The sequence below is a fragment of the Lagenorhynchus albirostris genome, chromosome X (genome assembly GCF_949774975.1).
Source record: "Lagenorhynchus albirostris chromosome X, mLagAlb1.1, whole genome shotgun sequence".
NCBI classification, from domain to species: Eukaryota; Metazoa; Chordata; class Mammalia; order Artiodactyla; family Delphinidae; genus Lagenorhynchus; species Lagenorhynchus albirostris.
In genome coordinates, this window is record NC_083116.1 from 124,548,060 (window position 1) to 124,561,415 (window position 13,356).

Here is a 13,356-nt window from a genome sequence, read left to right on the forward strand (position 1 = left end):
GGCCAGATGGCGTTGAAAATTCTTAATCTCTAGCCAACCACGTGGCCGGCTCTTAAAAAAATATTGTTAAAGGAATCGGGAAACAAAAGGATGAATGCACTAGGAGTCTGTTTGTACATAAGTTAAAGATAAAAAGCTCTTGTGTTTAGAGATGTATATACATAGGTGTAAAAACTGTAAATAAAAGTCAGGATGATGGTTGCCTCTTGGATGGGAGGGCAGTAGCACCACTGGAAAAACATGGGGAGATCATGGGGTTAACAGCACTTTCTGGGTGGGAGTTATATGGTTCAGTCATTATATCATACATTAAGTTTTCTTTTCTGAGTGTTACTTCAGAATTCTTTTGTTGTTATTAACCTTGGGTCTATGTCACTTTAGTTTTTATTTTGGTTTTTATTTCATATTAGAGTATAGTTGACTTACAGTGTTGTGTTAGTTTCGGGTGTATAGCACAGTGATTCAGTTATACAGATACGTATATCCATTACTTTACAGATTCTTTTCTCATATAGTTTATTAGAGAATAGTGACTAGAGTTCCCTGTGCTGTACAGTAGGCCCTTGTGGGTTATCTGTGGTATATATAGTAGTGTGTAATAGGAGTTAATCCCAAACTCCTAATCTGTCCCTCCCCCGACCTCTCCCCTTTGGTAACCATAAGTTTGTTTTTGAAGTCTGTGAGTCTGTTTCTGTTCTGTACACAAGTTCATTGGTATCTTTTTTTTAGATTCCACATAGAAGTGATATCACAGGGTACTTGTCTTTCTGACTTACGTCACTTAGGATGATAATCTCTAGGTCCATCCATGTTGCTGCAAATGGCATTATTTCGTTCTTTTTTATGACTAGTTATTACAGGATACTGAATACAGTTCCCTGTGCTATACAATAGGACCTTGTTGTTTATCCATTCTGTATGTACTAGTTTGCATCTGCTAGTCCCAAACTCCCACTCCATCCCTACCTTGCCCCCACCCCCACTTGGCAACCACAAGTCTGTTCTCTGTGTCAGTCTGTTTCTGATTCTTAGAGAAGTTCATTTGTGTCATAGTTTAGATTCCACATATAAGTGATATCACGTGGTATTTGTTTTTCTCTTTCTGACTTACTTTGCTTAGTATGAGCATCTCGAGGTCCATCCATGTTGCTGCAAATGGCATTATTTCATTCTTTTTTATGTCTGAGTACTATTCCATTGTGTGTATGTACCAAATCTTCATTAGTCACTCCTCTGTCGATGGACATATTTAGGTTGCTTCCACGCGTTGGCTATTGTAAATGGTGCTGCAGTGAACACTGGGGTGCATGTATCTTTTCAAATTATGGCTTTCTCTGGATATATATGCCCAGGAGTGGGATTGCTGGATCATATGGTATAGTTCTATTTTAAGTTCTTTTCGGGAACCTCCATACTGTTCTCCATAATGGTTGTACCAATTTACATTCCCACCAACAGCATAGGAGGGTTCCCTTCTCTCCCCACCCTCTCCAGCATTTATGGTTTGTAGATTTTTTTAATGATGGCCATTCTGAGCCGTGTGAGCTGATACCTCATGGTCGTTTTGATTTGCATTTCTCTAATAATTAGTGATGTTGAGCATCTTTTAATGTGCTTTTTGGCCATCTGTATGTCTTCTTTGGAGAAATGTCTCTTTAGATCTTCTGCCCATTTGTTCACTGGGTTGTTTTTTTTTTGATATTGAGCTGCATGAGCTGCTTTTGTATATTGTGGAGATTAATCCTTTGTCAGTTGCTTTGTTTGCAACTATTTTCTCCCATTTTGTGGGTTGTCCTTTTGTTTTGTTGATGGTTTCCTTTGCTGGGCAAAAGCTTTTAAGTTTAATTAGGTCCCATTTGTTTATGTTTGTTTTTATTTTCAGTGCTCCAGGAGGTGGATCCAAAAAGACATTGTTGCAATTTATGCAAAGATTGTTCTGCCTATATTTTCCTCTGAGAGTTTTATAGTATCTGGTCTTACATTTAGGTCTTTAATCCATCTTGAGTTCATTTTTGTGTATAGTGTTAGAAATTTGTTCTCGTTTCATTCTTCAACATGTAGCTGTCCAGTTTTCCCTGCAACACTTATTGAAGAGGCTGTCTCTTCTCCATTGTGTATCCTTGCCTCCTTTGACATAGATTAGTTGACCATAGGTGCATGGGTTTATTTCTGGACTTTCCATCCTTGTCCCACTGATCTATATCTCTGTTTCTCTGCCAATGCCATACTGTTTTGATGACTGTAGCTTTGTAGTCAAGGAGCCTGATTCCTCCAGCTCTGTTTTCCTTTCTCAGGATTGCTTTGGCTATTTGGGGTTTTTTGTGTTTCCATACAAATGTAAAATTTTTTTGCTCTAGTTCTGTGAAAAATGCCGTTGGTAATTTAATAGGGATTGCATTGAATCTGCAGCTTGCCTTAGGTAGTATACTCATTTTGACAATATTGATTCTTCCAATTCAAGAACAATATTGATTTTTCCAATTCCTTTCCATCTGTGTGTGTCATCTTCAGTTTCTTTCATCAGCATCTTATAGTTTTCGAGTACAGGTATTTTGGCTCCTTGGGTAGGTTTATTCTTAGGAATTTTATTCTTTTTGATGTGATGGTAAATGGGATCGTTTCCTTAATTTCTCTTTCTGACCTGTCATCGTTAACATATAGAAATGCAAGAGATTTCTGTGTATTAATTCTATAAGCTGCAACGTTACCAAATTCATTGATGAGCTCAAGTAGTTTTCTGGTAGCATCTTTAGGATTTTCTATGTATAGTATCGTGTCCTCTGTAAACAGTGGCAGTTTTACTTCTTTTCCAGTTGGGATTCCTTTTACTTCTTTTTCTTCTCTGATTGCCAAGGCTAGGACTTCCAAAGCTATGTTGAAGAAAAGTGGTGGGAGTGGGCATCCTTGTCTTGTTCCTGATCTTAGAGGAAATGCTTTTGGCTTTTCACTGTTGAGTATCATGTTAGCTGTGGGTTTGTCATATATGGTCTTTATTATGTTGAGGCTCTGTGCCCACTTTCTGGAGAGGTTTTTTTTTATCATAAATGAATGTTGAATTTTGTCAGAAGCTTTTTCTGCATCTATTGAGATGATCATATGGTTTTTATTCTTCAATTTGTTAATGTGGTGTATCACACTGGTTGATTTGCGGATACTGAAGAATCCTTGCATCCCTGGGATGAATCCCACTTGATCATGGTGTATGATCCTTTTACTGTATTGTCGGGTTCGGTTTGCTAGTATTATGTTGAGGAATTTTGCATCTATATTCTTCAGGGATATTGGCCTGCAATTTTCTTTTTTTGTGCTATCTTTGTTTGGTCTTGGTATCAGGGTGATGGTGGCCTCGTAGAATGAGTTTGGGGGTGTTCCCTCCTCTGCGATTTTTTTGGAATAGTTTCAGAATGATAGGTGTTAACTCTTCTCTAAATGCTTGGTAGAATTCGCCTGTGAAGCCATCTGCTCTTGGACTTTTGTTTGTTGGGAGTCTTTAAATCACATTTTCAATTTCAGTACTTGTGACTGGTCTGTTCACAGTTTCTATTTCTGCTTGGTTCAGTCTTGGGAGATTACCTTTCTACGAATTTGTCCATTTCTTCTAGATTGTCCATTTTATTGGCATAGAGTTGCTTGTAGTAATCTCTCATGATCCTTTGTATTTCTGTGGTGCCCGTTGTAACTTCAACTTTTTCATTTCTAATTTTATGGGTTAGAGCCTTCTCCCTTTTTTTCTTGATGAGTCTGGCTATAAAGATTTATCAATTTTGTTTACGTATTCTTTGTCTCTATCTCAGTTCTTTCTGCTCTGATCTTTAGGGTTTCTTTCCTTCTACTAACTTTGGGTTTTGTCTCTTCTTCTTTCTCTAGTTCCTTTAGGCATAAGGTTAAGTTGTTGATTTGAGATTTTTCTTGTTTCCTGAGGTAAGATAGTATTGCTATAAACTTCCCTCTTACAATCGCTTTTGCTGTGTCCCGTAGGTCTTGGGTCATCAGGCTTTTCGTTTGTCTCTAGGTATTTTTTCATTTCTTCTTCGATTTCTTCAGTGATCCATTGGTTGGTTAGTAGCATCTTGTTTCACCTCCACGTGTTTGTGTTTTTTACAGTTGTTGTTCTTTTTGTAGTTGATTTCTAATCTCATAGCGTTGTAGTTGGAGAAGACGCTTGATACGAGTTCAATTTTCTTAAATTTACCGAGGCTCGCTTTGTGACTCAGCATTGTGATCTCTCCTGGAGAATGTTATATGTGCCTTTGAGAAGAATGTGTATTCTGCTGCTTTCAGATGGAATGTTCTATAAATGTCAATTAAGTCCATCTGGTCTCATGTGTCATTTAAGGCCTGTGTTTCCTTATTGATTTTCTGTCTGGATGCTCTGTCCGTTGATGTAAGTGGGGGTGTTAAAGTCCCCCACTATTACTGTGTTACTGTTGATTTCTCCTTTTATGGCTGTTAGCATTTGCCTTACATACTGAGGTGCTCCTTTGTTGGGTGCATATACATTTACAATTGTTTTATCCTCTTCATGGCTTGATCCTTTGATCACTGCATATATATAGTGTCCTTCTTTGTCTCTTGTAACAGTCTTGATTTTAAAGCCTATTTTGTCTGACATGAGTATTGCTACTCCAGCTTTCTTTTGATTTCCGTTTGCATAGAATACCTTTTTCCATCTTCTCGCTTTCAGTCTGTATGTGTCCCTAGGTCTGAAGTGGGTCTCTTATAGACAGCACATATACGGGATTTATTTTTGTATCCATTCAGCCAGTTTATGTCTTTTGGTCGGAGTATGTAATCCTTTTACATTTCAGGTAATTATCAATATGTATGTTCTTACTGCCATCTTGTTCATTGTTTTGGATTTGTTTTTGTAAGTCTTTTTTCTTCCCTTCCTCTTTTGTTCGCTTCTCTTGTGATTTGATGACTGTCTTTAGTGTTGTGTTTGCATTGCTTTTTCTTTTTTAATTCATTACTCTGAATTCTTCTTCAGGTAGATTACCTACCTCCACTTCACTTAGTTGTTCTTCTGGGGTTTTAGCTTGTTCCTTTGTCTGGAATATATTTCTCTGCCGTCTCATTTTGTGTAACTGTCTGTGTTTGTGGTCTCTGTTTCTCAGGCTGCACGTTTGTAGTTCCCTCTTTCTTCTGGTGTCTGCACCCTGGTGGGTGAGATTGGTCCAGAGGCTTGTGCAGGCTTCCTGGTGGGAGGGACTGTTGCCTGCCCCCTGGTGGGCAGGGCCATGTCAAGAGGTGCATTTAGGGGAGACCTTGTGCTCAGGACGACTTCAGGCAGACTGTCTGCTGATGGGTGGGGCTGTGTTCCCACCCTGTTCATTGTTTGGCCTGAGGTGTACCAGCACTGGACCCAGGCGGTGGTGGGGGGCAGGGGGGCAAGGTCTCAGTGCCAAAATCGCGATCTCCGGGAGAGCTCACGCCGATGAGTATTTCCTGGGGCCTCTGGCCCTTGCCCCTACAGTGAGCCCCAGCCAACCCCCAACTCCCTAGGAGACCCTCCAAGACCCACAGGTAGGTCTGCCCCAGGCTCCTGTCGAGTCACTGCTTTGCCCTGGGTCCCAGTTCACAGGAAACCTCATGTGTGCCCTCCAAGAGTGGAGTCTCTGTTTCCACCTGTCCTGTGGGGCTCCTGCACTCGAGCCCTGCTGGCCTTCAAAGCCAAATGCTCTGGGGGCTCCTCCTCCTGATGCCAGGCCCCGCAGGCTGGGGAGCCTGACGTGGGGCTCAGAACACTTACTTCTGTAAGAGAACCTCTGCAATATAATGATTTTCCATTTTCTGGGTCACCCATCTGGCGGGCATGGGATTTGATTATATCGCAGAAGCACCCCTCCTACTGTCTTGTTGTGGCTTCTTCTGTCTTTGGATGTAGAATATCTTTTTTGGTAGGTCCTAGTCTTTTTTGTCAGTGGTTGTTCAGCAGTTTTGATTTGGGTGTTTTCATGAGAGGAGGTGAGCTCAAGTTCTTCTCCTCTGCCATCTTGTCTCCGGAATCTATTTCACAATTTTTTTAAAGGATTTAATAAAATGAATAGCCGAAGAATACCAAATACCTGGTCTCATTCAGAGGCGAGCAGGGCCATCTTCTGAAATATTAACAGTTGGCCCCCACCTAGGAAGAATTTTAGACCTTATGTGAAACACAGAGAAGCCCCTCTCTCACTGGGGCCCATGAGATATTCCGTATCGGCGACAATGTGATGATCTAGAATAGCAGCAAGTAGCTGGTCAGAGAGATGATAATAGAGGAAGCACTCCCTCTCACCCCGCAGTTATCTGAATTAAGTACCTGGCAAAGGACGAGAAGAAATGTATTTTTAGGGGAGCAAGTTTGAAAGCTTCTTTAGCAAATAAAAATAGAATATGCCAAAGTAGAAGAGGATAGAATAGCAGTCACTTTTCAACAAAGAAATGTTTTGAATAAGTCCATACCAACCTTGCTTTCATTACATAAACCTTTTTGTAACTACACTGTTCTTTCCTAGCACAAGTAGTTCTGAGGCACATGACGCTTCAAGTAGAAATTTGATTTAGGAGTAATTAAAAGAGTGATGCAGAAAGACCCACACCTCTAAGGGGCTAAAGTATAAGTGACTCATACCAACAAATGGCCCCCCCTCCCTATATCCCCTTTTCCCGGCTTCCCCTCCTGACCCCTCTGACCTTTCACTCCTTAATCAGCCTGCCTTGGAAGCTTTTCTTAAAATCTTACTTAGCTTTTATTACAATCTTCTAAGAATGTGTAATTTTGGAGCAAAAGGGAAAATCATGAAACGTTGAGAACAGCTTTGGCAAGCTGCCTGAGTAGGTAGAAGGCATAGAGAGGGCAGAGATGGCACAACCAAAAGGTCCTGGGGCAAGTGATCACTAAGTCTTGAAAGAGAGTGGGTACCTATCAGTACAGTAAAGGCATACCAGCCAGCCATGTTAAGCAAACCTATAGAGACAGAAGGTGGCAGGGTGCAGTGGGAGATCTCGTCTAATTAAGCCTGGCTAGAGAGTTGAGTGAGGAAGGGGAGACGGTGAGAAATGAAGACAGAGAAACAGAACCAGGACTCAACCCCGTACAGGTCTAGTTCTTACTGTTTGTGCATCTGGAGTCAGCTGGGGGTCAGCTAACCTGCTGGTGTTGGTTAGGCTCCCTCGTAGCTCAGGCTGGTAACTGGCGCATCTCCACTGCTGGACAGCTCTCTCCTGCAATCTACCTCAAGCACGTTCTCCAGGGGACTGCAGAGGTGAAGGCAGATGGCTGGGCCCAGTTGCCCACATGCTTTGCAAGCCTGTCTTTGTCACGTTAGCTGACGTGCCATTGGCCAAACCCATTCCCACGAGTGAGCCTGGAGTCACAACGAGAGGCCTGCAAGGTTATATAGCAAACAAAATGCGTGGCTGCAGCAAGAAGGAAGGGAGTGGGGCCAGAGGACCATCTACTGTAGAGCCTTAGCTCCGTACCAGCACGTCATTCCATCCCCAAGATGAAGGGAAGATACCGGTTGCTTGAAACTTAGGGTTTCCCAGGTGACTAAACTGTGACTACCTTGACTTCCATGCTGTTGGCATGGAAAAGAATACCCAAAGAAGACACAAGAATGGAATAGATGAGAAAAGGCCACACCTGTAGAAATCCAACGACAACAATACTACTGAAATTAGAGCTTTACGTTGGGTGATGCCAGAGAAGGGGATTTGTTCCCAGAAAGCAGTTACCACAAGGAAATAAATGCACGTGGCTTAACGAAGGTTACAGACCTGCCTTTTGTTGTTGTTCTTATAATTTTTTTTATCGAAGTGTAGTTGATTTACAATATTGTGTCAGTTGCAGGTGTACAGCAAAGTTTCAGTTATTTTTTCAGATTATCTTGTAAGAACCTATAATGGAAAATAAATACAGAGTTCCCTGTGCTATACTGTAGGTCCTTGTGTAGCTAGTATTTTCAATTTTTATTTTATATTGGAGCATAGTTGACCTACAGTGTTGTGTTAGTTTCAGGTGTACAGCAAAGTGATTGATTTCGTTATACATATATCCATTCTTTTTCAGATTCTTTTCCCATATAGGTTGTTACAGAATTCTGAGTAGAATTCTCTGTGCTGTACAGTGCAAGATCTGCCTTACTTAAAACGTAGATGCTAAAAAGGCCTGTCCTCCCAGGACAGATGGAAACCAGTGACACTGCACTTGTTCATCTAACTGGGGTACTCTAGTCAGCTTGTTAGTATCAGCATTTGTTTGTCTCTTTAATGTCTATTAAAGCAGTAGAGTGAAGTCCCAAGGCCTACAGGATCACATTGCAACAATGCAAGAATAAATTTAGGGCTTCCCTGGTGGCGCAGTGGTTGAGAGTCCTCCTGCCGATGCAGGGGACGCGGGTTCGTGCCCCGGTCCGGGAGGATCCCACATGCCGCGGAGCGGCTGGGCCCGTGAGCCATGGCCGCTGAGCCTGCGCGTCCGGAGCCTGTGCTCCGCAACGGGAGAGGCCACAACAGTGAGAGGCCCACGTACCGCAAAAAAGAAGAAATTTAGATGAATGGTAACTGAGATGTAAACATTCGCAGATTTTTTCTTTTCTTTTGTAATTTAATCTTTATTTTATATTGGAGGATAGTTGATTTACAATGCAGCGTTAGTTTCAGGCGTACAGCAAAGTGAATCAGTTATACATATACGTATATCCATTACTTTACAGATTCTTTTCTCATATAGGCTTTTAGAGAATAGTGACTAGAGTTCCCTGTGCTGTACAGTAGGTCCTTGTGGGTTATCTGTGGTATATATAGTAGCGTGTAGATGTTAATCCCAAACTCCTAATCTGCCCGTCTCCTGACCTCTCCCCTTTGGTAACCACAAGTTGGTTTTTGAAGTCTGTGAGTCTGTTTCTGTTCTGTACACAAGTTCATTGGTATCATGTTTTTTAGACTCCACATAGAAATGATATCATATGGTACTTGTCTTTCTCTTTGACTTGCTTCACTTAGTATGATAATCTCTAGGTCCATCCATGTTGCTGCAAGTGGCATTATTTCATTCTTTTTTTATGGTTGAGTACTGTTCCACTGTGTATATGTACCAAATCTTCTTTAGTCATTCCTCTGTTGATGGACATCTAGGTTTGCTTCCATGTCCGTGCTATTGTAAACAGTGCTGCACTGAACGTTGGGGTGCACGTTTTTTTTCAAGTTATGATTTTCTCCTGATCTATGCCCAGGAGTGGGATGGCTGGGCCGTATGGTCGTTTTATTTTTAGTTTTTTAAGGAACCGCGATACTGTTCTCTGTAGTGGCTGCACCAATTTGCATTCCCACCAACAGTGCAGGAGGGTTCCCTTTGCTCCACACCCTCTCCAGCATTTGTTATTTGTAGATTTTCTGATGATGGCCATTCTGACCAGTGTGAGGTGACACCTCATTGTAGTTTTCACTTGCAATTCTCTAATGATTAGTGAGGTTGAGCATCTTTTCATGTGCTTTTGGGCCACAGATCATTTTTTTCTTAACTATTACGCAGAGTTGTAGTGATTGAGGGAGCTCTGGATTTGAATCCCAGCTTTGGACCTCACTAGCTCTATAATTTGGGGCAAATTATTGAACATCCTCTGTTCCTTCATCTGTAAGAAGAGGTAATGTTTTAACCTCACATGGCTGAGACATTAAAAGTGAAGGTCTTAGCCCTGTGTTTGCCAGTGTTAGCACATAGCTATTCAAAGTTACCGTTCCTACAAAAATATAGCCTAGACTCACCCGTCATTATATTTTTTGTCGTATCATAAAGGTCGGTCGTGCAATCTGCCCGGATTATCTACATAATGGCATTTTACACAGTCTTCTCGTGGAAGGCCTTCCTCGCATGTTGTTTGTTCTTCTGTCCCACCGTTTGAAAGGACTATCCTTTGCAGATGTTCTATTGAATGATAAGATCTAAGAGTACAAACGCTACCGGAAAGAAGGAGAAGGAATGCTCCAAAGCTGGCTGTAGCTCATGTGCCACTAGGCAGTCTTCTACTGTCCCTAGGTCACAGTTCCTGCACTTGTCATAATAAATTCTAGTTCATTGCCCTCAAGTGACTTTAGTGAAGGAGAATTCGATACTATCTATCTATCTATCTATCTATCTATGGAGCTTTTTAATCTTGTAAAAAGACTCTCTCTAATCAAATTCATACACTCTTAATGACAGTTAATTTTTTATTTTTCGTTGTTATGAACAGGCTTACGACTACAGATGTTAACGAACTGCTTATGAGAAATAGCCGTGTATTCAATTTTACAGTTTTTTTCCAGAACTACTTTTAATGCATCATTGCACATCTTCAGTTGGAGCCTTCCTTCTCCTAGCAGCCTATTATTTTTATTCCTGGCAAAAGTCAAAAGATCCGTGTCTTCAAGCCTTCATGGCAAAGTAATTATCTGTATTTAATTTGTTTTAGTCATTTTGAAAACATTCATGAAAGTTATGAAACATATACTATGTGGATTGAGAAGAAGGAAAAGAATGTTCACTTACGTCCAATCTGTTCAAAGAAACAAAGGGTGTGAGAAGCTGGTGTGCAGCCTCTCTGAAGGGCGTCCGTGTTGCATAATGTTTTATACATAATGTTTTACTGTAAGATGACAGGCAGTTGCTCTGAAGTCCCAGACTTAACTCGGATCTTGTGAGGAGCGGCATTATGTAGGGAGATGCTTCTGACCCCTCGTCAATGAGAGAGAAAAAGTACAAAGTCACAAAACTCAATTATTGTATTATGAACTGATCATCTTCCAAGTTGCACTGTTGTTTGAATACTTCAAGCTGAACTGGAGAAGGTGAATGTTGGCACTGCCTCCAAGATGATTGGAAACGAATTGAGAGAAAAGTAGAGGTTTCAGTCAGGACAGTTAGTTATATGGATGTTTCGTAAGTGATGAATGAATAAAACCTGGTCAACGGTCTCAGCACAGTGGGGTGGGTATCAAGGCAGAGAAGGCTGGCGCTTGGCACCATATGCAAGAAGTTAAGTGGTGCTGGCACTAGGCCAACACTAGCAATGCAATAATGGTGTGCGCTGAGGCATCCCACCAACTGCACCCCCGAAAGAGAACGGTCCATGTTGCTTTCTTGGCGTTTGCAATCAACCTCTCAGTTATGACCTTGGCCATGATAATAATATAAAGGTAAGCCTAAATAGTTAGCGTTAGCATTCATCAAAGCAGACTGTCCCAGGGTAAAGATAGCCAATCAAATTTTACTACTCCATAAACATTTTGTTCTTTTACTATCCAAGTAAAATAATTAGTGACCTCTTCGCAAACTAATCAGGATGGCCAGCGTCCCTCTTTTGGTTTGGAAAAGTTTTCTGAAACATATTCAATCTTTTTCTGTTGGGTTAAGGCTTCGGATTGTGAGCCAGGTTGGAGTTTGCAGCGATTTCAGACATCTGCTCTATGATGCTGCTGAAAGCCTTCCGCCACCGCGTTAAACCCAGCTTTGGGGTTGTACAGTGATGCAAAGTTTATCGAAACATTTTTACATTTGCTTTCTTTGACCACAATACTCATTTCGCTGTAACATATGCAATTAAATAGGAACAGTGTAAACACAGTGACAGTGATAGGATTCTCATTTGATTATGCTGTTACTGTTTGTTTGCATTTGTGCCGGACTGCTGTTGACAAAGGTCTAGGAATATGAGTGGATTGCCCTAGGCAGTGGAAAAGCTCATCGTTTTCTGTTTTTTAACTAATTTTTTATTGGAGTATAGTTGATTTACAATGTCGTGTGAGTTTCAGGTGTACACAGCACAGTGATTCAGTTACACATACATATATTTTTTCAGATTCTTTTCCCTTATAGGTTATCACAGAATACTGAGTAGAGTTCCCTGTGCTATATAGTTTGTTGAGTATCTGTTTCATATAGAATAGTGTGCATATGTTCATCCCAGACTCCTAATTTGTCCCTTCGCCTTTGGTAACTGTAAGTTTGTTTTCTGTGTCTGTTGCTTTATTACTAGTGTAATGCTCTTATTAAATATCTAAAGTGAGTTACACGCGCTGCCAGGGCTTCCGCTTTGGGACTAGAAGGGCCAGCTTCCGTGCAACAGGAGTTCAGTCCCCAGGGTGCTCGCTGGGTTTTGGGCTTCAGGAGAATGTGGGGCTACGTCCGTGCTGACGGGACCTGGGTTTGCTCAGGATCTGCCCAGGGAGGCACTACTGGGAGTAAAAGTTCCCTGACCAGGGATCGAACCCGCGCCCCCTGCGGTAGAAGCACGGAGGAGTCTTAACCACTGGACAGCCAGGCAATTAAGAAGAGGCTTCACTTGGGGGAGGTCAGTGACAAGGAGGGTAAGAAAAAGCATGCTTTAATGAGGCTCTAATGCGGCTGTAGATGAGAGGATTCAGCATGGGCGTGAGCACACCATACTGCAGAGACGGTCAACGCCAGAGGGGATCCCAAAGTTGGCATGAGGCAGCAGAGAAACCCTGAGTCAAAAAGAAGCAGCTCACTGCAGTGAGCGGGGAATCTACAGCTTACAAGTGGGAGAAGAAAAAGATGTCCGAGAGACACACAAGGCCCCTAGTCTCGATTTTGAGTGCTGAAAGTGGGACAAAGAGGAGAAGAGTGGAAAAACCATCTGGCCCACTGTAGCTCCCCAAAGCACAGGCCCAGCCTGTGCTGGGGAAGGGGGAACAGGTGCGATGTGCATTGAGGTTGAAAGTAACTGGGAAGTTGTGAAATAATTCTGAGGGATCGTTCAGGGATGGAAAAAGAATATTGGGTAAAGCAAGGGGGAAAACAGAAATTGGAAGAAAATTAAGTTTGGGGTTAAGCCTTGCTTGACAACATATATATCCCACCCACTCCATCCAGACACACACGCCAAGCTCGTTTTAAAGACATTTGGATTTGGTGGGAAGATGGCAGAGTGGAAGGACGTGGGGTCACTCCCTCTTGCGAGAGCACCTGAATCACAACTAACTGCTGGACGGTCATCAACAGGAAGACAGACAGTGGAACTCACTGGAAAAGATACTCCACATCCATAAGACAAAGTAGAGGCTAGAGTGAGACAGTGGGAGGGCTGCAATCACGATAAAATCAAATCCCATAACCCCTGGGTGGGTGGCTCACAGACGACTGGAGAACAGTTAAACCACAGAAGTCCACCCCCTGGAGTGAAGTTTCTGAGCCCCACGTCAGGTTTCCCAACCTAGGGGTCTGACAATGGGAGGAGGAATTCCCAGAGAATCGGACTTCAAAGGCTAGCTGTATCTGACTGCAGGACTGGGGGAAAGAGACTCCACTCCTGGAGGGCACACACAAGGTAGTGTGCACATCCGGACCCAGGGGGAGGGAGCAGTGACCCCACA

The 13,356-nt window shown here is 42.2% G+C and overlaps 1 protein-coding gene across 1 annotated transcript in view; it reads left to right on the top strand.

The window, feature by feature from the left end:
- MID1 (midline 1) overlaps positions 1-13,356 on the top strand; it is a 651,564-nt gene that overhangs the window by 619,420 nt on the left and 18,788 nt on the right. The window lies entirely within an intron of this gene.